Source organism: Microcaecilia unicolor, chromosome 10 (genome assembly GCF_901765095.1).
Source record: "Microcaecilia unicolor chromosome 10, aMicUni1.1, whole genome shotgun sequence".
Classification (NCBI taxonomy): domain Eukaryota; kingdom Metazoa; phylum Chordata; class Amphibia; order Gymnophiona; family Siphonopidae; genus Microcaecilia; species Microcaecilia unicolor.
The window spans coordinates 165,890,562-165,917,158 of record NC_044040.1 but is presented as its reverse complement, the minus strand read 5'-3'; the positions used below and the strand labels follow the sequence as shown (position 1 = coordinate 165,917,158).

Sequence of the window (26,597 nt, the reverse complement as noted above, 5' to 3'; positions counted from 1 at the left end):
AGAGAGGCCTCTGTCATGACCAGCGCAGACAAAAAACTCTCCGGGCAGACCATTTTACTAAATGCACTAAGCAAGGTGCATGTGAATTGGCACATTCTTATTGTTTCTGCCCGAGCAGGTAGGCTTTTACTGAGGTGACATGATGGCTAGCGCCCGCTAATTCACGTGAATTCCACTTTGAGATTCTGAGAAGGAATTAGACAGGACTTGGACAAAGAAAGAGCATAGACTGCCTATTAGAGTTAACTCACGATAAGTACGGCACGCTAATCCTTTTGCAGGTAGACCGGTTCCCTTAGCACCGCCTCAACAGGTGCTGAATTGCCTCCACACTACTTACAACCAGGAATATGCACACTAGCGCAGTTTTCTGTGTCACAATTGCTGAGAATATGCTGGGCACAGTCCCAAAAAACATCACACAGCCTTTGCATTTAGCGCATTTTCACATCTGTCAAATCTAGATTATCTCTGAGCTCTCTAGACTGGAGTTAGGCACCTGCCTGCATAAATGCATAAAATCACTGAGTGATAACTCTCAAGAAGGAGCAGGGAAGCACATCCTTCTGGAAATTAATAAGACTCCATACAACAAAACTACCAAAAGACCATACGCACAGCACTAAGCTTAAACTTTTTTTTTTTTTTTCCCATATCATTTTATTGATAACATGAACATAGCACATCAAATAATGCAAACAGTACATACAATAATGTCATCAACTTTTTGTATATTCCCTCCCCCCTCCCCCCCCCCCCTCTCCCACCCTCAACTATTCCGCTACAAGTTCTGTTAACAATTCAATATCCTACTTCTCACAACGGGTGTCAAGGTATCCCAAAACGGGAGCCAGGTTTTACAGAACTGGTCTCCCTTCCTTGAGGCTAAGTCTCCCACTTTTTTTTTTCCAACATACAACATTGCATCATAGCACCACGCCATTGTGGTGCTTCGGGTGGGTCTGGTTGTAACCATAGTTGTAATATGGTACGAAAACTTTTTTTTTTTAATCAAACCTTGGAAAGAACAGCCTCAGCCCTCTCTGGCCTGAGCAATGTGGGGTGTGCTCACAAAATTCAGCAAAGAACAGTCTGCATATGAGGGTCTGGAGACTATTCCCAGCACTGCCCTCCCCCCCAAAAAGTAGGCTGTCACCTCTGCTGATTAAATGACAGGGAGTGAACGCTAAATGCCTGACTTTAGTCAGACCCTGTACCAAACAAACCTAACCCCATTACAAGTACCTAAAGGGACACTAAGGTAAAAATTAGGGCAAAGAATAACCTATATAAAGAACAAACTGTAAACTAGATTGCACATACACTCTACCATAGAAAGGAACACAACTACTCTTTTTTTTTTTTTTTAAGATTGCCAGTAAAGCAGACACAGTAAATGCACCTCTATTCGTAGGTACACCTGTAATATCTGTGAGGTACTCATAACTAAAGCAGATGGCAAGAATTTTAAAAACGGCAATTTCAAAAAAACAAAGAGGCCTCCGGGGAAATACGCCCTCTGTACCTTCTCATATTATAACGAATGGAACCTTCAAACATGAAAACTTCTTCCAGGAAGGATCTCCTGGCTTCCCCCTTAAGAAAAACAATCTTGCCGAACACCTATGACCCAAGCTGCTGTGCAGAGTAATTTAAGGAAGAACTGAAAATTTAACAGACAAAAGGAGGGGATTCCCATGAAACCTGACCCAACCAGAAACAGAGCTGACTGGGCAGAAATCTGAGATGTTCAAGCAGAAGGAAAACAATATGAGCCGCCTGCTCAGATTCCACATCCCCCCTGTAGACACTGCCAGCAAAACAGAAGAACCACTTGAAGGGAAAAAAGCGCCATCAAAGCCATGAGCAGGGACGGCGAGGATAACAAAATGGCGACACTGCCGCCAAAACGAAGCTGACTGAAGCGCCCAAGAATGCCGTATCGGACCTCCCCAATACCGGTTCCGCCGACGCAGAGGCTCCTGTCTCTGACTAAACATCCAGCACTGCGCGGCACTTTGCACGGCTTCTCACTCCGAGAACAGCAGTGGAGCTGCTCTACTATGGCGCTGAAACTGGCGCTTTTTTTTTTAACCTGTGCTGCAGACAAAAGCGGCAAAGGGAAGGAAAGGCCAGTCGAAAAGGGGAGAAAGGGCTGCTTTGCTCCCTTGCACTCTCTGAACTGCTGATAGCTTGTTTTTAACATATAGCGGCTGCCTCTCCCTGCCTGCACAGCTCTTCCCCCGAAGAGTCTGAGGCACAATCAAGGACACAAGCATCACACCGATGCTAGGGAAGACATGGGGGGGGGGACCCGGCCATCCAAGTGTGACACCCCCAAGGCTGTAAGAGACCCCCACAGGCCTCAGCCTCCACCAACAGGCAAAACTTCGGATGCACAGCCCGGACCTAATTCCCTACACAGAGGAACCCTCTGATAAGCCTTAAAAACAAACCAAACAGAAAAAACCATGGAAGAGAGACAGCAAGGAATGAGACTGAAGGGCTCACCACCTTCCACCTGCTGGAGACTAAGGCTACTGGATCTTTCTTAAGCTGGCAAAGGCTCTTATTGGCTCTCTCTCTCTAGAGTCACAGTTCTCAGTCTCCACCTGCTGGAAGGCATGCACAACCCATCAGTCACATTCTGGGCCGGTCCGGAGGGACACTAAGGAAACACTCCCTGAAGCCCTTTTTAAAGTGAAAATTATGGATCCGTGGCAAGCCTCCCTTCATTGTTAAAAATTATGGAAGGAGTGGCAACTATCCAGAGCTGAGTATTTGTGGGGTACTTAAGTGGTTGGCTTTATTCCTAATAGGCAGGGAGCCAAGTGTTGGTTTCTAGCTTTCCAGCCTAATCCCAGGATATCTCATCTCATCATTTTCAACCTTTTGTGTGTCCTATTAACAACGTTAGGATCCTACATTTATGCAGAGGACATTCAGATTCTGTCACTTAGAAATATGGTCCAGTGAGATGAAGGACTTTTACAGAGCTATGTCTTAAACTGGATAAAGGGAAACAGGCTAAAAACTAGACAAATTGTTTGATGCTCAGTTTATTGTTCATATTTGTATACTGGCTAACATTTTAGCCATTTGTGTTTTGTTTCATTGATAAAATTAAATATTGGAAATAAAAATTAACAACATTAAAAATAATAATTAAAAAAAAAAACACCCACAGATGTTGTAGGATTGGCTTCTTGAAGAGGTCAAAAATAGACACGAGTCATTTAAAATAAAATGTATTTGCACTTATTACAAGTTGTAAGGAACATACAAGAATATATACATTAAAGGGGTTATTCACTAAAGCTTAGCTCGAGTTATCTGCAGCAGGGCCCAAAGGAATAAAATGGGCCCTGCTGCAGATAACTTGAGCTAAGATTTAGTAAACAATGGGGTAAGAGTTTAATATTTAGCTGCAGTTTCCAAAAGGCCCTCTTTGCCTACATATTCAATTACCATCAAATTAAGATTTAAAAAATGCTCATCTTTCAATGACCCCAGAATTTTCTGTGCTTACATTCTACCTTCCATCTCACCAACAAATTTTACAGTTATACATTTTCCTATGTGCACTATTACTCTACTACCTGTGCAGTATCTTGATATCATCATTTTATTAGATAGATAGATAGATAGACTTAGTTTCTCGGAGACCAGAGTTCCAATAATTTGTTAGATTCTTGATATACCAATCTATCTGTGGTACAACCAAAGTGATTTAGATATTACATACAGGTAGTTTCTTTCTCACAATTTAAGTTTTGTACCTAGGGCAATGGAGGGTTAAGTATGGTCTTGAGATGACTGAAACAGAGAGAGAATACTGTAAACTTTAGACAGGAATATCAACAAAATTGTTGATATGAAAATAAAAGAGTTAATAGGCACAAAATTCAGAGAAAAATTTTTCTTACACAATAGCTAGTAGGTGAGATTATATTATCCTTTATAATGGTGTCATGTAATGATAAAAGCACTCAGTCGTTCACAGTCATAAAATAAATTTCTACATAAATGATTGATTTTGGCTGTACAGTCATGCTTGTTAGTTTTATTTTTTTCTGATCTTATTTGTATTAAATGTATTATTTTTCATGTCATACTATGCCATGGAGCTTTTCTGGGCTGCTTATGCAGGCGTAGTTGCCGAAACATGATCTGGGTCAGTTCCTTGAAACCGTTTTTTTTTTTAATTATTATTATTATTTTTTTTTATACATAATAAAACCAAACTACTAGGACTCTGGTCTCCTCAATCATCCCCTCTGGGTTATCCCCGCTTTTTCCCCCCATCTTGCACTCCAGTATGGCCATCACAATGAAAATGTAACCCAAACATCACACCACCATTGGAGAACATTTAATAATATGTGACCAATTCTGGGATAGGGTGACTAAGTCTCCAGAAATAAAAATAAATAAATAAATAAAGTGTGGTTTTAATGAATTCTGTTAGAGCAAACAATTTGTCCAGGTCCCTACTTTTATATGAAAAAATTCAAACACGTAACTTCACAGACAGCTTATAGATCCTGACATGGTGGGGGGGGGGGGAGCCTCTCAACATTTTTGATCTGCTACTTTAGTCACCTTTTCCCAGAAATGGTCACATATTCATCAATACAGGGATGGCTACCATACTCATTCTCCACAACACCAAAAGACTGCACAATCATTAGCCTCCAATGAAATTAATTTATTCTATTGGCTTATATACTTTGTCTCTGAAAACCACTTTGTTTTGTAAGGTTAAATACAGTTATACCTATGTATAAAACAACATTTATTCATAGAGAGAGAAAGAGAGAGAAAACTGGATGCTGAAATTCACAGCTCCTTTTCAATTACAGCTGCACTGACAAGTGTATGACATTTTAACACTGAAAATGCCACTTCTCACCCTGTTTTGAAGAAGTACACAGTGTCCAGAAAAAAAAAAAGTGAGTCCTCTAAACATTTGCAATATCCACCGCAAACCTGCACCAAATTAATTAAAATGTTACGAGCAAAAAGTGAATATCTTTTTCAAACAATGTTGTGTGGTTTCGTAGAATCCACTTTAACATTACCGATGTATTTAATTACATCTTCCTCTTGAAGTTGTTGACTCAAGTGTATGTGGAAATGGAGTTGACACTCAGATATATCCCTGTCCCTCCCAGTGTACAGTTGTTTAGTTTATATCTAAAATGATTTTAACTGTAACTTTCTGCACTTATGCTTTGGGAGTCCACCTGCTGTCCTCTACTTAGGAGTTACATCCTTCTTTTGTTAGAAGGGCCTGAAAGAGAGGGGGGGTTTTTTTGTTTTCTGTCTAGAGTAATACGTACCCTGCCATTTTTATTCAAGTGACAGAAATTGCTTGAAAGGGAAAGCTGCCTTGTCAGACTAAGCTCACTTGGTTAATCCCAGGATGCACTGCATGGAGGTAAAAAATGGACATTACTCCTGCCTCATGAAGGTACAAAGGGAGTCATGGAGGGTGCCACTAGACATTAGGGATTTTTTTTGGGGGGTGGGGGGGGCTATTGGCATTTCTGCCCTGATGCAAAAGGGTGAACTAACCTTTCTACACTACCCCATACCTGTTGGTAAAATTCTTGTTTAGTGCTTGCCTTTAAAATCTGCTTTGCATGGGGATGGAATAGCCAATAGCCTGTTATTAATATGCTATATGCTGATACCTACTATACAAGTTAATCCCGGTGCTGAACCCATTTACCCACCGCATGGCTGGTAATGCACTGTTCCCATTAACCACATGCCACCTATAGCTTTCTGTATTGGCCCCTGATGTTTAAAAGATTCACCCTTGAAGGGCTGCACGTTTTTGATAGTGTTGGGGGAGGGGTGGATATATGTAGGTAGAAATCAATTTTCATTTGATATTTCACTTTTCATATGATCTTTGAAGACCATAAGTAAAACCTAAACACATTTGAGGCAATTGTATAAACTGGTGCGACTTATGAACATCAAAAGGTGCCATTGACAGGTCTATGTGCACTAGGCATCTACTATAATAAAACGCAGCCTCAACGTTCTGAGGACACTGACGTCACTGAAGTCACTCACACACCAGTTCGTGGTTTCATGGTGGTGAAGCCACCCACAACATCTTCATGCTCCGCCCTCTGCGTCACACGTGATGATGTCGAGGGCGGAACACAAAAACAAATTTACACACGGGGGCAGTAGGGAAATCCACTTCCAAACAAATCCCAGCCGCCGCTGACGTGCACATGAACCCCGCCCCTTTCGCCACATAACCCCACCCACGGGTAGCACACGCTTAACCTCACCAACCCTCCCTCCCTCCCTTGTCACCTCCCCTCCCCTTACGCATGTCTCCCTGATGGGTCTAGAGGTACCTGTTCCGTCGGCCCAGGAAAGAAAGAGCCCCCTCTTTCCTCCCGTAGCAATGGCTTCCTTGCTGCATGGTGTGGGAGTCCGGCTCTCGGCGTTTCAAATGGCCGCCGAGAGTTCAGCTGCCTCGCGAGACTTCAACTCTCGGCGGCCATTTTGAAACGCCGAGAGCCGGACTCCCACACCATGCAGCAAGGAAGCCACCGCTACGGGAGGAAAGAGGGGGCTCTTTCTTTCCTGGGCTGACGGAACAGGTACCGGAAGGGAGTCCCGTGCCCGCTAGCGCCGTTTCATCGGCGCCAGAAACGGGCCATTTTTACTAGTTGTTCTATAAGGTTAAGAAGTTACCAAGTTCCCATCTCGCCTGCATATCTGTAAAACTGGAGTCCCTACCCACCCACTTCTTGACCTGACTTCAGAGCTCCATACTTTCCTTATTCCATCAATATTCCTGGGAACTGCAGTTTTTATGTCCTCTCCCTCTCAATTCTAGGGCTAAATAGAACCATGTAGAAGGAGAGGGTGGCAAAAGGAGGAAATTTAGGTCCTATCTGCTAATTTACTTTCCTTTAGTCCCGCTGGACCAGCCCAGCATGACTGGTGAGTTGTGCACTCCTTCCAGCAGGTGGAGACTGAGAACACCGAAACTTGAGAGCCAATAATAGACCTATAGAATTTTTTTTTAATTCTTCCATTAGGAAAAAAAAGCCATTTCCACAGAAACAAAGACAAGGAACCAAACTCCTGACAATCACATCACAGAAACTGCTGCAAAAAAAAAAAGGAGGGGGGAGAAGAGACAGCAGGGCCGGCCCAGCGGGACTAAAGGAAAGTAAATTAGATGGGAGGACCCAAGTACCAAAAGCAGTCATGCCAACAGAACCCGTCTGGAAAGAGATCTTGAAGACCTGAATAACCATCAGGTTGCAATAATATTAAAATACTGGGCCTGCCTGAAAGATGTGAAGGGTCTGATGTTATACAATTTCTACAAAACTGGCTCATCAAAACACTGCAGCTCTCCTTTGCGTCCCCAATGGAATTCGAGGATGCCATCTTTTTCTCCCTCCAGTCACCATGAGGCCTTGCCCATCACTGCACATCTTCTTAGTTATCAGCATGCAATTCAATTATCCAACTTGCCAAGGCTAAAGCTCTTTAAAAATTGAAGGACAAACAATTCTAATTGTAGCGGATCATCACAAGAACATCATTTCCAGAAGGAAGCAGTTTAAAGAAATTGGTGCTCGCTATGGCCTCTTCTTCCTGCAACTATGAAAGTAACCTTGTACAACCAAACCAAATCCTTTAAGGACCAAGCCATGTTGAAGTTCTAGAACAACAAGGTTTCTCTTTCATGGATGATTCTACTACACCGTCATGAAATGGATCTCAGATTCTCATTCTGTGTTCCATACCTTATCATTGCAGTATATGATAATGCTCATTTATTTTGCATATTCTCCCTTTAGCCAATAAATGTACTGCAATATCTCTGCATGCGGAGGAAAAGCATTTGATATGAGTGGAATGGAGATACTGTTCATTACTTTACAACATTTTAGATTTGGACATATCAAACAAATGATTTAAGTGATGTCAGTGTCCTAAGGCACGTTATCTTATCTTAGTGAACAACAAACTTATCGAGCTATTTCTCTGTTTCCAGAGGTACAAGACAGGATGCCCACTGTCTCCATTATTAATTTAGCCTTTAAACCCCCCAGCAATAGCTTTACATTATAATGCTAATATTAAAAGGAATACTGGTACATAAGTGCAATGTTAAATAGTCGTATGCTGGGTGTTCCTCCAGGAGACGTTTGAGAAGTACTACACTAGTATAACAAATCATACGAGTTATTCATAACGCTCTCTAACAAGAGAAATTCTTCAGTCCTGTAGGGAAACGGTAGATAAGGATTGAGAAGCACCACAGAGCACAGTCAAAGTTGAGCAATTTTTAAGAGATTTTCAGCACGCATTCTCCTATCCCGCCCCTGCCAGCTCCAGACTCTATTCTTCCAACCTGCTGCACCATATACTGGACAAAAGACTTCCTGAATTGGTGCAGACAGACAGAATTTCCCTTGTAGTGACATACAACCCAGAGCTAGAGAAACTGAGGAAAATCATAAGAGACCTACAGCTGCTACTCCAGGAAGATGAATTACTGAAAGAGATATTCCCATCCCCACCAGTGCTGGCCTTCCGACAGCCACCAAACTTAAAACACAAGCTGATCAGAAGTAAACTCCCAACACAGACGGAAAAAGAAAAGGGCACGTTTCCCTGTAACACAGCCAGCTGCAAACTATGCCAAAACATTTCACAAGATCCCACAGTCATTCACAAAGGAAAAATATTCAACAAAGGACTATTTTACATGCTCATCTTCCAATGTGGTATATATCATTCAGTGTAAAAAATGTAACGAAGGATGCTATTTTGGAGAAACAGGCCAGATGCTTAAGACAAGATTCAATCTGCACAGACATCACATGAAAATAGCCGGTGCCAGTCAAGCCCCCACCCCTATGGGCCAACACTTTACAAGACCAGAACACTGCACCAGTGATTTCACAGCAAGAATACTGAAAGGTAATTTTAAAACAATACAGGAACGTAAGACCTTTGAAATAAGAATGATTGAATATTTTGACACCCAACAAACAGGACTTAATAAGGATTGGGTTTCTAACCCATTATAAACCATAAAGCTGTATTTCTCTGTTTATTACCCTCCTCTCACCTACCAACACCCATCTTGTTAGAATATACAATGAAATGCTTTGATGTCCCATGCATACCCCCACCCTCCCACTCTGTCAGACTGTCAAAGTAATGCTTTGATGTTTCTCTTATATATACACTATCTGCTAACACATTTGCTTATTTCCGATCTGACGAAGAAGGGCAACCTTCGAAAGCTAATCAAGAAATGTATTAAGTTATGTCAATAAAAAAGGTATCATCTTATTTTCTTTTGCATGTTTTATTTTGTTCAATTTCTATTGATAACCTTTAAGAGTGGACTAACACGGCTACCACACCTCTCTACTTGAATTGGTGGGACAATGCTCATCTCTGGCCTTATTCAAATCCATTCTAAAAACACACCTTTCCAAGGCTTTTAAATCTTAACTCCTGTCTCCTAACACAGCCTTGTTGCTTTTAACCATAAGTTTATAGTTTATTGATTTCAACATTGTAAGCCACATTGAGCCTGCAAAGAGGTGGGAAAATGTGGGATACAAATGCAATAAATAAATAAATAAATATACCACCTACATAAATATCAAAATGGTTTTAACTAAAATTAAAAAGCAGCACTGACAGGACCACCACGGTAAGAACAAAACCACCTTGGATGAAGGCCATAATATAAATAACAATAAACATGAAGAGAAACAAATAAGTAGTACAAAATGGAGGAGAGAAGCAGACATGGCTAGCCATATTTCAATCACTATTGTCCTCTATGTTTACTTGATTAACTGTTAGCTCTACAAAAGGAGGGCCTATCACATATATGTGTATACATCACATTAGGATTTGTCTTTCTAAAATCAGAGCTCTAGACTGATTTCAATTCAGATACTGTTGGTTCCTTTCCATGTGGCTTACAAACTAAGGGACCCTTTTACAAAGGTGAATTAATAACTATACAATGGGCTGCACTGAATTTAGCCCGCATTATTCATTAGTACACCTTATAAAAATACCCCTAAGAGACCGATTCACTGTTCCACCATAACATGGGTTATTTGCTTCAGTTTCATAATGTTCATTAATGAATGGCCTCTACTTTAGTGCAGTGATGTTCACACCCCATCTGAGATCTGCCAACAGGCACGGTTTTCAGTATATTCCATCATGAAGATTGTCACAATATGATGAAAAATCTGCATACAATAGGACTAGCAGACTCTCATGCATATTTGTTATGGATATCTTTAAAAGTAAAAAAAAAAAAAATACCCCACACATGACCCATTGGCAGCCTTTGAGGGCTTGGAGTGAAGACCAAAGCTTTAGTCCACACTGGTCCAACATTTTCTATTAGGGCCACATTTTACATTTGTAACATTCAGGAGGACCAAAACATGTACTGTCGTATTTTACCACATGATTTTTTGAATAGTGGCAACATACAATGGTGTGTCCATCTCCGCCTTCACCCAGTCTCTCTCATATACCCCCACCCTGCATACTGTATAAATATGTACAGTATGTGATTATTCAAACATTAAATTGTGTGTACAGGGTCTATTAATAGACAAATATGGCCTTCAGTAGGAAAATTATGAGCCGTTTCACTAAACTGTGTTAAGCAGCTAATGTGGGTTTTACTGCACAGTATATATTAGCAGAGGCCCACACTAATGGGTTCTGTGGTTTAAAAAAAAAAAAAAAAAAAATCAGCCAGTGCAGTAAAAACCCCATATTAGAAGCCTAACAAGAGAGTCGGAGGACGGTGGGCTTGACATTGACAGGCAGAGGAGTGGGCGGTTGTGACAGCTAACATGTGTCTGTATCACATACCATCACAACTGATTACAGTGCAGCTGCAGTTACTGTTGCCTCAAGAGGCAGTGGTAAGTGTAGCTGTAATACCAGCAGTACTTTATGCAGCCAAAGACAAAATGGTGGAGGACTGTGCCCCATCCTTGACATCCATCACCGTCCCCATACCCCTCATGACAAACCCAAATGCTTCCAGATCCCATAATACAATAAGCCCACATGCCAAAGTAACTCACCCAACCACCTCAACACCCCTGGGAGACAGGTTTCATGACAACCATTTTGTGTCTGAGAGCCAGGGAGGATGGGAGCAGAAGGAGATTCATTCTCCTTCTCCCCCAATCACCTGCTCTAGGTAATCCCCAGGGGTATTGGGAGGAGGCAGATTACTTGGACAAATGTGGATGGGACTTATCTGGGGAGGGTTTACTGTATTATAGGATCGAGGAGGGTTCAGAGTTGCAATCCAGGAGGGGAAGGTGTGCCAGCACCACAGATAAGAACGTCATTATTTATTTAGTGAATGGCCTCCACTTCAGCTGACAACCTCATGAAAAAAGTGAGAGAGGAGGTGTAAAGGTTGAGAAGCATCCGCAAAAATGAGAAATGCATCAATGAAATGCTTCACGAAGCATCAAAGATTTTCAGCAGTGGGAAAGCAGCTGTTTTTAACGAGGACAACTGGACTCAGATCACGAGACCCTGCAGGATCGATACCATGACTCCACCTGTCCTCAGGCCCAATATGCAGCCCTGATATGTAGGAAGTTAGAGCATCCCAGAGAGAGGAAGAATCGGAGCTCAAATCCCCAGAGTTGATGGATCAGTGACCACTAAGAGGTGAAAGGTAGTGGTGATTAGCGATTCTCTTCTGAGGCAAACAGAGGCATCCATCTGCAGACCAGACACGATGTCCCGGAGGTGTGCTGTCTGCCAGGTGCCAAAATTCAAGAAGAGCTTGCTGAGACTCATCAAGCCTAATGACTAATACGCAATGCTGCTCATCCATGTTGGCACAAATGATACATTAGGAAGAGTACCTAGCAGTATCAAACGCAACTTCATGGATCTGGGAGAAAGGGTGAAGCAGACAGGTGCACAGGTGGTGTTCTCACTGATCCTCTCTGCACAGAAGCTCACATCCTGAAGAGGAATATGTGTCTGCGCTGATGTGTCAAGAGCATTTGGCTTCCTGAATCATGGGATGCTTTTCCAAGGGATGCTGAGCAGGGATGGTGTCTATCTATCAAAGAAAAAGTGTCTTTCAGCAGCAGACTGACTAACCTACTGAAGAGGGCTTTCAACTAGAATCACTGTGGCAGGGTAATCAAAGCCCCCAGGTAAGTACAGCATTAAATACCTCTACATAAATGGGAAAAAGGGGCAACATCTGGAAAGCAGTATATACTAATGCCCATAGTATGGGAATAAGGTTTTAGATCTTGAGGTTTAGATGGAAGAGGCCGACTGGCATGTAGTGATGATCACAGAGAATCATGACTGGGATGTAGTTATATGTCGAGCTATAATCTGTTCAGGAAAGACAGGGTAGAAAGAAAGGGGGGGGGGGGAGGAGTGGCACGACACATTAAAGATAATATTAAAGCCACACAATTGCAAGGAATAGGTGCTGTGGGTCAAACAGGAAAGAGGGAATGAAAAATGTATTTGGCCCCCTTCACAGAAAGTTTTGGTTCAGGCCCACCCAACCAATGAAAACATTCCCTCTCTTCCTTCCCTCCAACCTCGCAAGTCCAGTGCCTCTGACCCCTCCCACAGTTCTAGCACTTCCACCTCTTACCCTCCCCCACCCCAGTGCGGTCAGGGCTTTCCCTCTACTGCATTTCAACCCACTGATGCAACTTCCTGTTTATGCATGTCAGATTTGGCATGTACATCTTGCTAGAGCTGGTGTTAGACATGGCTGGGGCCCAGGGAAGAAATCTGGGAGAGGATCCCAAATCCCATTACCAGGCTGTGCCTTCTTCAGGTTCTGGCAGGCTTGGGGCTCTCTCTGGCTAGACAGCCAAGCACAACTGCCCTAGCTGCACCCCCCCCCCCCCCCCCCCCCAAACACCATCCCTGGCAATTGCTATCTTTATATTTTTCACAGAAGGAAATGCCTTTCTTCCATGTTTCTCTAATGTTGTACTTACTACATGCAAGGTCTGGATTCTTTGGGGTTTCAGTTTAATTTACATTTATAGAGTTTGTGGTCACTTATTCTGTATTTGGCATTTGTGTTCTGTGTGTGTGACCCCAAGGTATTCTGTCACTATGAAGTTCTATGTAGTATTCTGTAAGAATTTGGCTTGTTCAGTTTCTCAAAAGATGTATCAATATTTTAGGGCCCCACTGTAATATTTAGGGCACTACCTTTTCATAGGTAGGATCCTTGTTTTGGAAGTTAGTGCTGGCATAGTAGATTTCTCTAGATTCTGAATGACTTTTTGTTTATAGATTTTTTTAATTTCATTACAAATGGAGAAATTAGATCTTACCTGCTAATTTGCTTTCCTTTAGTCCCTCCGGACCGGACCAGGATTGGACTGATGGGTTGTGCTCGCCTACCAGCAGGTGGAGACTGAGAAAAAACTCTGACTCTAGAGAGCCAATAGGAGCCCTGGCCATGTGACCTTAGCCTCAGTATTTGAATAACAAAGCAGGAAAGAAAGAAAGACCTTCTGTGCCGTATGGAATCCTAGCAGCCACAAAGCACTCGGCAATGCAATGCCAAGTATCAGAGCTCACCAGCAACTCTCACCAGAGAAGTGGTATGGCCCGATATGTATTACAGCTCACCAGCAACTCTCACCAGAGAAGTGGTATGGCTCACTTGTACTATAGCTCACCAGCAACTCTCACCAGAGAAGTGGTATGGCTCACTTGTACTATAGCTCACCAGCAACTCTCACCAGAGAAGCGGTATGGCTCACTTGTACTATAGCTCACCAGCAACTCTCACCAGAGAAGCGATATGGCTCACATGTACTATAGCTCACCAGCAACTCTCACCAGAGAAGCGATATGGCTCACATGTACTATAGCTCACCAGCAACTCTCCCCAGAGAAGTGGTATGGCTCACGTATAATATAGCTCACCCGCAACTCTCACCAGAGAAGTGGTATGGCTCACTTGTCTTATAGCTCACCCGCAACTCTCACCAGAGAAGTGGTATGGCTCACTTGTCTTATAGCTCACCAGCAACTCTCACCAGAGAAGTGGTATGGCCCACTTAAGATTTTATATATATTCCATCACTGAGCTTACCAGCAACTCTCACCAGAAAAGTGGTAAATCATATTTAAGGTTTATAGATATTCCAGCAACTGAGCTCAGCCACAACTCTCACCAGAGAAGTGGTATGGCGTATTTAAGGTTTATAGATAGATTCCAGCAATTGAGCTCACCAGCAACCACCAGAGAAGTGATATAGACCACGTAAAGTTCTGTATATATATAGTATTGTTCCACGAATCGTAAAGGAATGAATACACTTCCTACTGAATACACTTCCTACTTATAAAAGAAGCTAAAGAGTAGAGAGAACATGGAGGGGCCTGGTCCGGTCCGGAGGGACTAAAGGAAAGCAAATTAGCAGGTAAGATCTAATTTCTCCTTCCTTAGCGTCCCTCCGGACCGGACCAGGATTGGACTGATGGGAAGTACCAAAGCAGTAATCTGAAGGGAGGGACCCTATGAAAACTGCAGAGAAATGTTCATGCTGCATAGGCCACCTGGGCGACAACTAACATGTAGTGTGTCCAATGAGCAAAATAAAATGAAACTAGGACTAGTTGCCACTTACCAATGTGCACCGAGAGCACCAAAAATCGCCGTAGTAAGAATAGAGCCCGCTTCTGAAGTTGTGGAATATATTGTAATACGCTGTGGAACTGCCCTCTCAGCGAGAAGAGAAATAGACATTCTCATTTCCTTGATCCTTCGCGATATAGCGGTTAGAAACAATGAAAACTTTTCCGCTACTGGCTAGAAGGACAAAACCAATAAGAAAAAACCGATTGGGAAAGGTGAAAACTTTAAACTACAGCAGACCGAAAAGAAGTTACCAACCGTAGAAGTATTCCACACATAGATCTACTTGCTGCAATGGTTACTAGGAAACACTGCTTGAAGAGGAAAACTTTATAGAAAACGTTATGGCTACTAGAAAACAGAACTTAAGAGTCTGTTCACCTAGTTCACCTAGCTGGTGGACGAAGCGGGGGGTACAGGTGCAGGACTCCTTTAAGAAACCGCTTTGACAGTGGATGCTGCATAAGCGTGCGGTTGTCAACAGTATCATGCATCACTGATAGAGCTGCCAAATGAACTCTAATGGATGAGCAAGCCAGACAAGATTTCGCAAGATGCAGAAGACATTCCAAACATGCAAAATGGATACTGTTTGTGGAATGAAGTGGCGAGAGGAGCACCACAGAGTGAACTGTCGCCACTTTGATTCATAGGACTTTAATGTAGATTTCTGTCTGGAAGACAATTAAAACTTGAAGTACTTCCTGCGAAAATATCAAAGATGTTGCGGACCCAGTAACCACGCCATAAGTTTGAGTGACTGGGGGTCCGGATGTAGAAGGATGCCTTGGTTCTGCGTAAACACCTAGTGAGATACGGAAGAAACGCATAAAGAAGGTTGAAAAACCCCTGCTGGACGTTGGCATCTGTCCCTGTCCTCCGTCAAGACTGCTGCTGAACGGAAGAAGCAAGAAATGTTCGTGAGCCTGAAGGCAAAAAGAGATAGCCCTGAAGTGTCGCAGTGAGGAAGTAAGGCTGAAAAAATGAGAGTCCATTCACCTAAATGCAGGGTGACACAACTAAGAAAAAATGAGTACAAACTCAAGAGTATACTCTTAACTCCTCCTTGGCGGATGACATAACCCATTGCCATGGCAAGGACCAACATAGCTCTCTCCGCCTTGTTTGTCAGTAGGGAAAACAAAATTCACCCGAAGGTAAAACGAATTGCTGAGGTCCCCCAGAAAAAAAATATATACAAACAAGCTTCTGCCAAAAAGTGTACTGCACGAAGCATCCCAATGACAGAACTAAGGTTCTTGAGATAACTAGATGACACTTAAATAGCGCGATTGATGACCCTGAGATTCGCAATAGGATGAAGGAAAATTCCTTCTTGGGCATTAGAAAGTAAAATTGCATTCTGCAGAATAGAGCGAGGAAATGGCCGAAGGCCCAAGGTCACCAAGAAAAATATAAACTGGGATGTTTGCAGAGGAGACAAAAGACTGTGCGCCAACCTGACTAAACAAAGAGAAATCAGAGATATCTGATGAGAGATCAAATGAGAGATCAAATGAGAGGCCTGGCTACAATCACCACCCAACCTAGAGACTGTAAGAAATGCAACACCCCGGTGCGTGACCTGAGAACTCTGCTGATAAGACTTTCTCCAATTAGGCAGTCGTCTAGGTAAGAATGAAATGACCCTAAGAGCGCAATGAACATCCTCTTAGATCTATAAAAGAACGGAAGAGAGAGTACTGCTGAAAATGACCGGTTAATGCATAAGCAAAAAACTAGCCATTCTCTGGATCCTGAGGAGAAGAGGAAGGGTGACCAAGGACACCAGTTAAATAGGGCTACAAACTCCAACCCTATCTCTATGGCGTTCCATAGTTGGGTAAGTTCTGAATATAGAAAGTTCTGAATATAGGAGTCCACCAGCTATGGTAGTACGCTCCGGACAGAAAAAAATTGTCCCAGTATGAACGTCTGATTCACCGGCCTGTAATTTCTTGGATCTCCCTAATCCACATACCACTAATCCACGTACCACGGTCATGCGTCCTCCCTCACTGAGATGTAGATTGTAAGCTCCTTTGAGCAGGGAACGTCCTTCTTTGTTAATTTGTACAGCGCTGCGTAACCCTAGTAGCGCTCTAGAAATGTTAAGTAGTAGTAGTAGTACCAGACTCACACCCAATAGATATGAATGTTGAGCATGTTTTTAAGGTTAAACACCGAACCTAGGCCCAGGGTCCCCAGTGTTCCTAGTGGTGAACAGCCATGGCAAATATTGTATGCGTTAGTTTGCAGAATTACTGCAAAGCCTTGCTTTGGAGCAGAGATTCTGTTCGATACTCTCGTGAGAGGTTTTTTTTTTTTTTTTTTTTTTCCTTTAATGCTGTTCTGGCTGTAGAAAGGTGGACATTTGAGCTTCCCCAGAATGGCAAAACTTATGTACCTATGCCCATTAGATATGAATGCTGGACTTGATGGACTTTAGGCCTTACCCAGCATAACCATACTTATGTACCTATGGCATAAATACACAGGAAGTGAGTGAATCCCCTTCCAATTGAAAGAACACTCTGGAGTGAAGGCGCATAGAATGAAAATGAAAAAGGACAAACTTGGAAATTACCTGTAACGAAAAAAGTGAAGTTGTGCCACAGCCACTTGGTGAAGGCAGTGTAGACAAGACTGTATCTGAATTCAAGAAAGCTTGATGTAACATCAGGTCTCTAAGGAAGAGGAAGAGATAGCAGATGGTATGTATAGGCATACTGGACCAAACCAGGATGTTTATAATCTGCCAATGCTGAACTGATAGAGTAGAGACAAACACGAGTAGATGGTTTGAGGACCGTCCACTATCTTTAAGTGAAAGGATGACTTTATTCTCTAAGTGACCATATGTCCTGTAAAAACCAGAAGAAAGCTAAAATGAAATATGAGAGGCTTCAAGGCAGTTGGAAAAGAAGGGAAGACATGAATAAAGCATGCCTGCTAAGGCAGCTGAGTGATTGGGAGCTTGGTAGACAGGACTGTCCCTCAGAGAATATGAAAGAGCTGATATATCCCTATGGCATCTGAACAATATACTGTATGCCTCTAGAGAAGGCTTCTTAAAGTCGGAAAAAGAAAGCACTGTATAACACTCCAGCCATTGAGAGTGATTGTCTGTTAAGTTCTTAAAACACTATATAACATCATAGGCATGGAATAAAATGCTTGAAAGGAACTAAGATATTATGGTCAGAATTGCAAAGTATCAATCAATTGACTCTTAGACAATGTAGTCCTATTCACCAGGGAATGAGACAGACAGAAACTTACTCTATGCCTATAGAGAAAGTTTCTAAAGTTCTTAAAACACTGTATAATACTACAGCTATTGAGGAAAATGCTTGAAATGAATTATGATATTATGATAAGATGTAGATTTTCCACCAGGCAATGAAAAATGACTGAACACCAGAAAAAACTAGTGTTAAAAGCCCCGTGATACATAGAAATTTAAAAGAAGAAAAGCTTGTTATATATCCATATATGAAAGGAGCCCCCTTTCAACCAAATATTGCCTGCTGATGTGAAGAGCATTTTAGAATACGCAGTTCAGCACATACAAAAGTGTACACATCTTGGAGCCGAACTGCTCTATGAACTGCAGCCTTACCTTCAGCAGAGAGATCCCTGACTGATAAGATGGAGGGAGAAACAAAATGGCCGCCGTTCGCGCCACTGGCCCCGTGGCGATCGTCGACAGCGCGCCCGACACCTCCGAACAAGCGGAGCCCAGTGGAACGGCGAAGAAACAACAGCCGGCGAAAAAGGCCCCGAAAAAACCGGAGGCAGCACCGGACCCAAAGAAACCTTGAAGGGAGAGCAAAATTTACACGTTCCGGCTGCGTGAACTGCGCGACGCTGACTGAATGCAGCTGTTTGAACTTTTAAGCCATATCGGAAAAAACAGGTGGCCGCGCTTACGCGGTTTGCAACTTTCTTTTTTTTTTTTTTTTTTTCATTTGTTTAAACTGCCGCTGCCAAAACGCAAGAAAATGGAGGAAATTAAATCTGACGAGAAAAATCGCTGTTTAAAGTCACAGACACTGAATTATTTTCTTCTGTTTTTTTTTTTTTTATAACCCCTCAATCATAATAAAACACTGGAGCTGCCTGCTCGTTAGAAGTCTGGGGAAAGAAAGGCTGCTTCTTTGAATTTCCTTTTATTTAATTCTTTTAAAGCAGCTGCCTGTTAAAAGTGGCTGCCTCTCCCAAAGACGGTACACCTTTCCAGAGAAAGGGACGGCCCTTCCCTGCTAAGCCAGGGAGATGGGGAGGAAGGGGGGTGGACTCGAGACACCCGAGTTTAACACCCCCGAGGCTGTCAAAGAAAGAAGAGAAAGGAAACCCTGTCAAGCCTCTAAATAAGATTCCAGGCACAGAAGAATTATCACAAATATCTGTAATATCTAAAGAGAAAAGGAGAGAGACTAATGGGCTCACTTCCTACCTGCTGGGAGACTGAGAAAATACTGAGGCTAAGGTCACATGGCCAGGGCTCCTATTGGCTCTCTAGAGTCAGAGTTTTTTCTCAGTCTCCACCTGCTGGTAGGCGAGCACAACCCATCAGTCCAATCCTGGTCCGGTCCGGAGGGACGCTAAGGAAATGTCTATTATTGAGATTACCAAAATTTCTTTGTATGGTGAGTTTTATGGGGAAATGTCCTTGCTCTGCATCCATTGTTGGTGGAAGGCCAGGAGATTCTCTGAATGTGGAATATATTTGGCTTCAATACCATATGTGTATTGGAGGACCATGGCTCAGTGGGGGCTGAAAAAGTGTGCAGTCTCTTGTACTTCCCTTAGCTCTCAATTGGCCACTGAAGCCTACACTGCTACCCTCACTGAAGTAATTGGGAGTGAGGTAGAGGTGGAGCAGGGACAAAGCATGGGTGCATTAGGTGAACTGTATATTTTTTCCCTTTCAAAAAGTTGGTAACTCTAGTGCCCACCCATCAAACCTGTTGGCCCACCCAAAAATTGCCTTCTGGCTACGCTACCTGCCAAAAAGTAAAGAACTCACCCATTTAGTCTACCCATTTATTCCTACCCACTCTGCTAAGGAGACATCCAAACTGCCAGTCACACAGCATAACCATCTGCAGGATATCACTCTAAATAAGGAGTTTTTTGTCATCTTCCTCATTTGCCCATTCCCTCATTTTACTATTGTTATACTGATAACAAAACTAAGTTTTATGTTGAACTGTACATTTTATGTTAAAAGTTGCTATACACTACCTTCAGTGAATCTCTTCGTAAAGCCAGTTAATAAATCCCAATAAATAAGTAAATAACTTTACACTTCACCCTCTTGGAAGGGAAGGAAATTTCGTATGCTCTTTAATACCCCTCCTATCCAATCTCTAGCCACAAAACTTTGCAATAATTTAAAAATCACTTCATATAACCCAAGATCCCTGATTGCCCAAGTAGGCCCATCCACTGACACCAAGAAAAGTATTCCTTGGTGGTCCAAGTAGAATCCCCGGACACCCTGGATTTCCTCGCCCTTCCCTCACAAAATAAAATTTGCATCTTAATTGGTAGGCTGACCCCTAGGGTGGATTGGGACAAACCACTATGGATCAGGCACTGAAAATTCTGCAAGATGGCAGCACCAGAGGCAGGAACAAGTAGGTATCAGTTCTGTCTTCCAATATTTAGAGGTGGGTGGGTGAAAAAGAATTGTTGAGGGTCTACTTTGAAGTCCAGGAAAATGGATGGGGAGAGGGAGAGTAAGAGGACAAGGACTGCGGAATACAGCAGACTCCCCCCCTCCATCTCCCTTCCTGTCAGCGCCTATCATAATATATCTAGATGGGTTACAGTTCTAAGCCAACATCTATTGCATCAAGGCCAATGCACAAACTGCCAGCCTTCTAAACCCCAATGGCCACCACCAACCAGCCACGAGGAACATACAGCTTTAACAGATAGACTTGGCTAAACATCTAGGTTTTCATTATGATGACGAGTTACTACTGTATTTGCAGCATACAACTTTACTTAAATTTTCAATTTCTTTAATATATGAACATAAATAATACAAAACATACAACCCCAAAGTACCCTCAGTACTCCTAAAGATCTCCCCAAACCAATTCCAATCACTCACACACATGCATACTCCGTGTCCCAGCTATTGTTAAATATACACAGATAAATACATTTCATAATCACTTTCTTCGCTGCTTCATATTCCAGAATGCGGAGCTAAAAAGCTCAAATGACTGTCCTTTTAAATGTTCAGCATAATAACCATAACCTTATATCCGGTATGGTACTATGTCAATTAAGGACTTGTTCAATCAAACACCAAATGCTGGCATCACTCCGTGCTGTTAAGGAGCTTCATAATTTAAGCTTCAAAATATATAATCCACTGTGTGATGTGAACGTCAGTGATTAAAGGGTCCGGCTGCTGAGGGCACCTTCAGCGCGTCCTCAATCAAAGCATACTCTCATTCTCGGTTCTCAATGCGAGACCGCATTTCAGTCTTGGCTTCTTCAGGAGAACCACAATCGACAACCTAAAAGGACACACATAACATTCCTATGTACAATAACCCCAACAAACTTTACTACAACTTCATATAAACTCATTTAACCAACATTTATATCCTATAATAATAATTTCTCCTTTGGCAGCTTACCCAGCAGGCTGTTTCCCAAATCTACGTGGTCAGGAAATGACGACGCTCACTTTCCGACCCATGCTGGCGTTCCTAAAGTATCCAAACAGATGATCGCTCACATTGCCTCCACGATCAGACAAAGGAACCTGCACCAGCACCAAACATTTAATATCTTCAATTGTGTGCTTGTGTTCCATCCAGTGAGCGACCAAGGGGGCATCACTCCTCGAAATTCTCACATTGCTTATGTGTTCTGCCAACCTGTTCTTTAATTTCCTCCTGGTGTGGCTGATATAATATTTATTGCACGGACACACTATACAATAAACAATACGCTCACTATTACAGTTAGTTCGTGAACGAAGATAGAAAAATCTATTAGACCCAGGAACTCTTATGGCATCAATATGAATAGCGTGCTTACAAAATACACAATTATTACACGAGGAATGGTGCCCCCCCCCATACCTCGCTACACTAGGTCTTTTCAAAAGTTCCCCTAAATTAGGTTGGCAGAACACGTAAGTAATGTGAGAATTTCGAGGAGTGATGCCCCTTTGGTCGTTCACTTGATGGAACACAAGCACACAATTGAAGATATTAAATATTTGGTGCTGGTGCAGGTTCCTTTGTCTGATCGTGGAGGCAATGTGAGCGATCATCTGTTTGGATACTTTAGGAACGCCAGCATGGGTCGGAAAGTGAGCGTCGTCATTTCCTGACCACGTAGATTTGGGAAACAGCCTGCTGGGTAAGCTGCCAAAGGAGAAATTATTATTATAGGATATAAATGTTGGTTAAATGAGTTTATATGAAGTTATAGTAAAGTTTGTTGGGGTTATTGTACATAAGAATGTTATGTGTGTCCTTTTAGGTTGTCGATTGTAGTTCTCCTGAGGAAGCCAAGACTGAAATGCGGTCTCGCACTGAGAACCGAGAATGAGAGTATGCTTTGATTGAGGACGCACTGAAGGCGCCCTCAGCAGCCGGACCCTTTAATCACTGACGTTCACATCACACAGTGGATTATATATTTTGAAGCTTAAATTATGAAGCTCCTTAACAGCACGGAGTGATGCCAGCATTTGGTGTTTGATTGAACAAGTCCTTAATTGACATAGTACCATACCGGATATAAGGTTATGGTTATTATGCTGAACATTTAAAAGGACAGTCATTTGAGCTTTTTAGCTCCGCATTCTGGAATATGAAGCAGCGAAGAAAGTGATTATGAAATGTATTTATCTGTGTATATTTAACAATAGCTGGGACACGGAGTATGCATGTGTGTGAGTGATTGGAATTGGTTTGAGGAGATCTTTAGGAGTACTGAGGGTACTTTGGGGTTGTATGTTTTGTATTATTTATGTTCATATATTAAGAAATTGAAAATTTAAGTAAAGTTGTATTGATTGAATAACAGGGAGTACGTTAGGGCTTGGTTAAGTGTTTGTACTTTGTTTGAAAGTTTTCCCATTATTAGTTAATATTTGCAGCATACAAGACAGATCCAGCAAACTGGCCACCTGTGTTTCCACTAGTAATTTGAGTCATTTGCAGTACTGTTAATTCTGTCATTGTAAACCTAGCTACTGGGTTGCTCACATTTCACACTGAGGTTTCTCATGTTTCATGTTAACCACTTTGCTCAATAACCAATACTCAGTTTGAGGACAGCACTCAACACATGCTGTTAGGGAACACTTCTATCAATTCAATTATTATTAGTTAGAAAGTACATCCAGTACCAAGCAGACTTACAGTCCAAGCGGAAATGACAAGGATGAATCAAAAGTGGAGGAGTACCCTAGTGGTTAGTGCAGCTGACTTTGATCCTGGGAAACTGGATTCGATTCCCACTGCAGCTCCTTGTGACTCAGGGCAAGTCACTTAACCCTCCATTGCACCAGGTACAAAAAAAAAAAAAGGAGTAGCCATGCTGGGTCAGACCAATGGTCCATCTAGCCCAGTATCCTGTTTTCCAAACAGTGGCCAAGCCAGGTCATAATTACCTGGCAGAAACCCAAGTCGTGGCAACACTCCACACTACAAATTCCCCATGTCTGTCTCAATAGGAAACTATGGACTTTTCCTCCAGGAATTTGTCCAAACCTTTTTTAAAACCAGATATGCTATCTGCTGTTACCACATCCTCTGGCAAAGAGTTCCAGAGCTTAACTATTTGTTGAGTTGAAAAAATGTTTTATCCTACTTGTTTTAAAAGTATTTCCATGTAACTTCCTCAAGTATCCCCTAGTCTTTGTACTTTTGGAACATGTAAAAATAAACAAATAAAATCGATTTACTTCTACTCGTTCTACACCACTCAGGATTTTGTAGACCTCAATCATATCTCCCCTCATCCGTTTCTTTTCCAAACTAAAGAGCCCTAACCTCTTTAGCCTTTCCTCATACGAGGAGTTCCATCCCCTTTATCAGTTTGGTCGCTCTACTATGAACCTTTTCTAATTCCACTATATCTTTTTTAAAAATACAGCGACCAGAACCGAATGCAATACTCAAGGTGCAGATGCACCATGGAGCAATACAAAGGTATTATAATATTTCAGTCTTATGCACCATCCCTTTCCTAATAATTCCTTGCATCCTGTTTGCTTTTTGGGCAACTGCCACACACTGAGCATAAGATTTCAGCGTATTATCTACAATGACACCTAGACCTTTTTCTTGAGTGCTGACCCCCAAGATGAACCCTAGAATCAGGTAACTATAATTTGGATTATTCTTTCCAATGTGCATCACCTTGCATTTGACCACATTAAATTTTGTATGCCTTTGGATGCCCAGTTTTCCTGCAATATTTCACAGTCCGCACATGTTTTAACAACCTTGAATAGTTTTGTATCATCTGCAAATTTGATCACCTCAATCATCCCGATTTCCATATTATTTATAAATATGTTAAATAGCACCAGTCCCAGAACAGATCCCTGCGGCACTCTACTGTTCACCCTCCTCCATTGAGAGAAAATGGCCATTTAACCCTCCCTCTGCTTTCTGTCCAATAACCATTTCCTAATCCACACCAGAACCTTGCCTCCTATCGCATGACTCTTTAATTTTCTCAGAAGTCTCATGAGGAACTTTACCAAAAGCTTTCTGAAAATCTAGATACACTACATCAACCAGCTCACCTTTACCCACGTTTATTCGTGCCTTCAAAGAAATGAAGCAAATTGGTGAGGCAAGACTTCCCTTGGCTGAACCCATGCTGACTCTGTCCCATTAAACCATGTTTGTCTACGTGTTCTGTACCTGTATATCCTATGTAAACCGCTTGGAATGTAGTTCCAAAAAAACACAGAAAGCGGTATATCAAGTCCCATTCCCTTTCCCCTATACCACATTCAAATGATATGTTGTTATGAGAGTGGCTGCTGTATCTCTCAGTGGGGAAGGGAAAGGCATCTTAAAGTGGAACTTAGCAAGTAAAATGTTAATTAGTAATATTATTGGATTGTTGGTTCAATCATGAATTGATCATCCAGTCACATTCAAGATCCATGCAATTCTTTAGCTGCAATCATTTACTATGTTACTACTTCTGCATTTATAAGCATAAATCCAAAACAATTACTGAGAACAGAAGAGTAAACAAGATATATTTTTTATCCATACCAAGAGGAATATGTCTTTATTTTATTATTTATTGCACTTGTATCCCACATTTTCCCACCTATTTGCAGGCTCAATGTGGCTTACAAAGATCTGTTATGGCATCGCCATAACAGGGAAGAAATACAATTGGTATTACAAAGTGATAAGAAGACGACAAGAGGATCAGGTCATGTAGCTATACCATAAGACATTCTGAGTAAAGGAGTGTAAGGGTTGTGGTCTAGTCATTATGGGTTCTTGTGGTAGGCTTTATTAAAGAGATATGTTTACAGAGCTTTGTGGAAGCTATTTAGTTCGTTGATCGTTTCCAAGTGAGTTGGTAGTGCATTCCACTTTAAGACTAGAACAGAAAGATTCTTTAAAAAAAAGAGACCAAATTTTAACACAAAGCTAAAATAAAACATGGTGCGCAGAAGTTGGACCACAACAAACAAAAATGCTGTATATTCGCATAAGCATAAATAATAAGGAAACCCACAGTAGCTAGTACTCATTTCAGTGAAATCCTTTTTTTCTCCTTTAAGAGTTAGCCTTCCCTCCACCCCCTTCTACATTAAAAAAAATTCCCCAATTCCATCACTTCTATAAGATTAATTATTCTGTATTAGCTTTTTTCTTAGTTTCGCTTTTGTCCTTTATATCATTGACATATTTTTATTGATAAATACAGAACGATTTTTTTTCAATCAGGAACGTTGAAGTTTGGCCAGAAACCATCTGTCACTTTCATTCACTAAATCTTTCGCGAGTTACCCATTCTGCCCGTCTTTTCAACTGTTCACCCCTGATTCCCCATCACAGAAGACAAAAACATTAAGCTCTATTCTCTTAATATCGACCGCAGAAGAATGGTGATGTGGCGAGGAGGCACCACGTCAGCTCAACTCTGCCATTCCCAGTCACACCAGAGACAGGAGCCGCAGTGAGAGGAAGAACGAGGAAAACTGGCACATGACAGGAGATGCCGCAGCTCCTTTTCCCTCTCTGTCCCACATCCATTGCGATGAGATAGGGGAATACGGGGCGGGAGACAGGCGGACATGTCCACAATAGCGGGAAGTGCCTGTGGGGTGAGGAGGTGGAAGGCGCTCCTCCGCCTGCACATGCCGCCGCGGCCCACACATAACACAACACGCACATACACATGCGCGCGCTAATCTGTGCCCTGCGTCTGAGTAGCTGTGAGCACTCATACAATGTAAATATACTCACAAAGAAAGGTAAATACAAGGAGAAGCGACTCACCCAACTTCAGTGCCGCACAGACACACACTGAAAGACGGGGAAAAAAAAAGAGTGAGAGATGCGGCACCGTGTAGCACACACCCACTGCTCCACCAAGGCCTCAGCCGCGCACTCTTTCTCCCCCCGCCGACAGGAAGTAAGCACTCCGGTAGCGGTGCTCTTCTACTTCCATATTCATGAGCTGTGCCTTGATTGGTCAGAAAAGAGTGGCGAGCGGGAGGCCTGTTTTGGGACGTCATCAATGTGGAGGGGGTGTGTGTTAGTGTAAGAGACGCAGAGCAGGAGGTTACTAGCGGTCACGAGCGCTTTTGGGCTGCTTTTCTGCAGTGTGCACGGGTTGTGGG

General features: G+C 42.3%; 1 protein-coding gene across 1 annotated transcript in view; it reads right to left on the bottom strand.

The window, feature by feature from the left end:
- The window catches only part of ACSL3 (acyl-CoA synthetase long chain family member 3), a 276,216-nt gene extending 249,841 nt beyond the window's left edge, over window positions 1-26,375 (bottom strand). Inside the window, exon 1 of the mRNA XM_030216043.1 lies at window positions 26,254-26,375. The gene's annotated coding sequence lies outside the window, so the exon portion shown is untranslated. The remainder of the gene's footprint in view (window positions 1-26,253) is intronic.
- Between the last annotated feature and the right edge of the window lie 222 nt (window positions 26,376-26,597).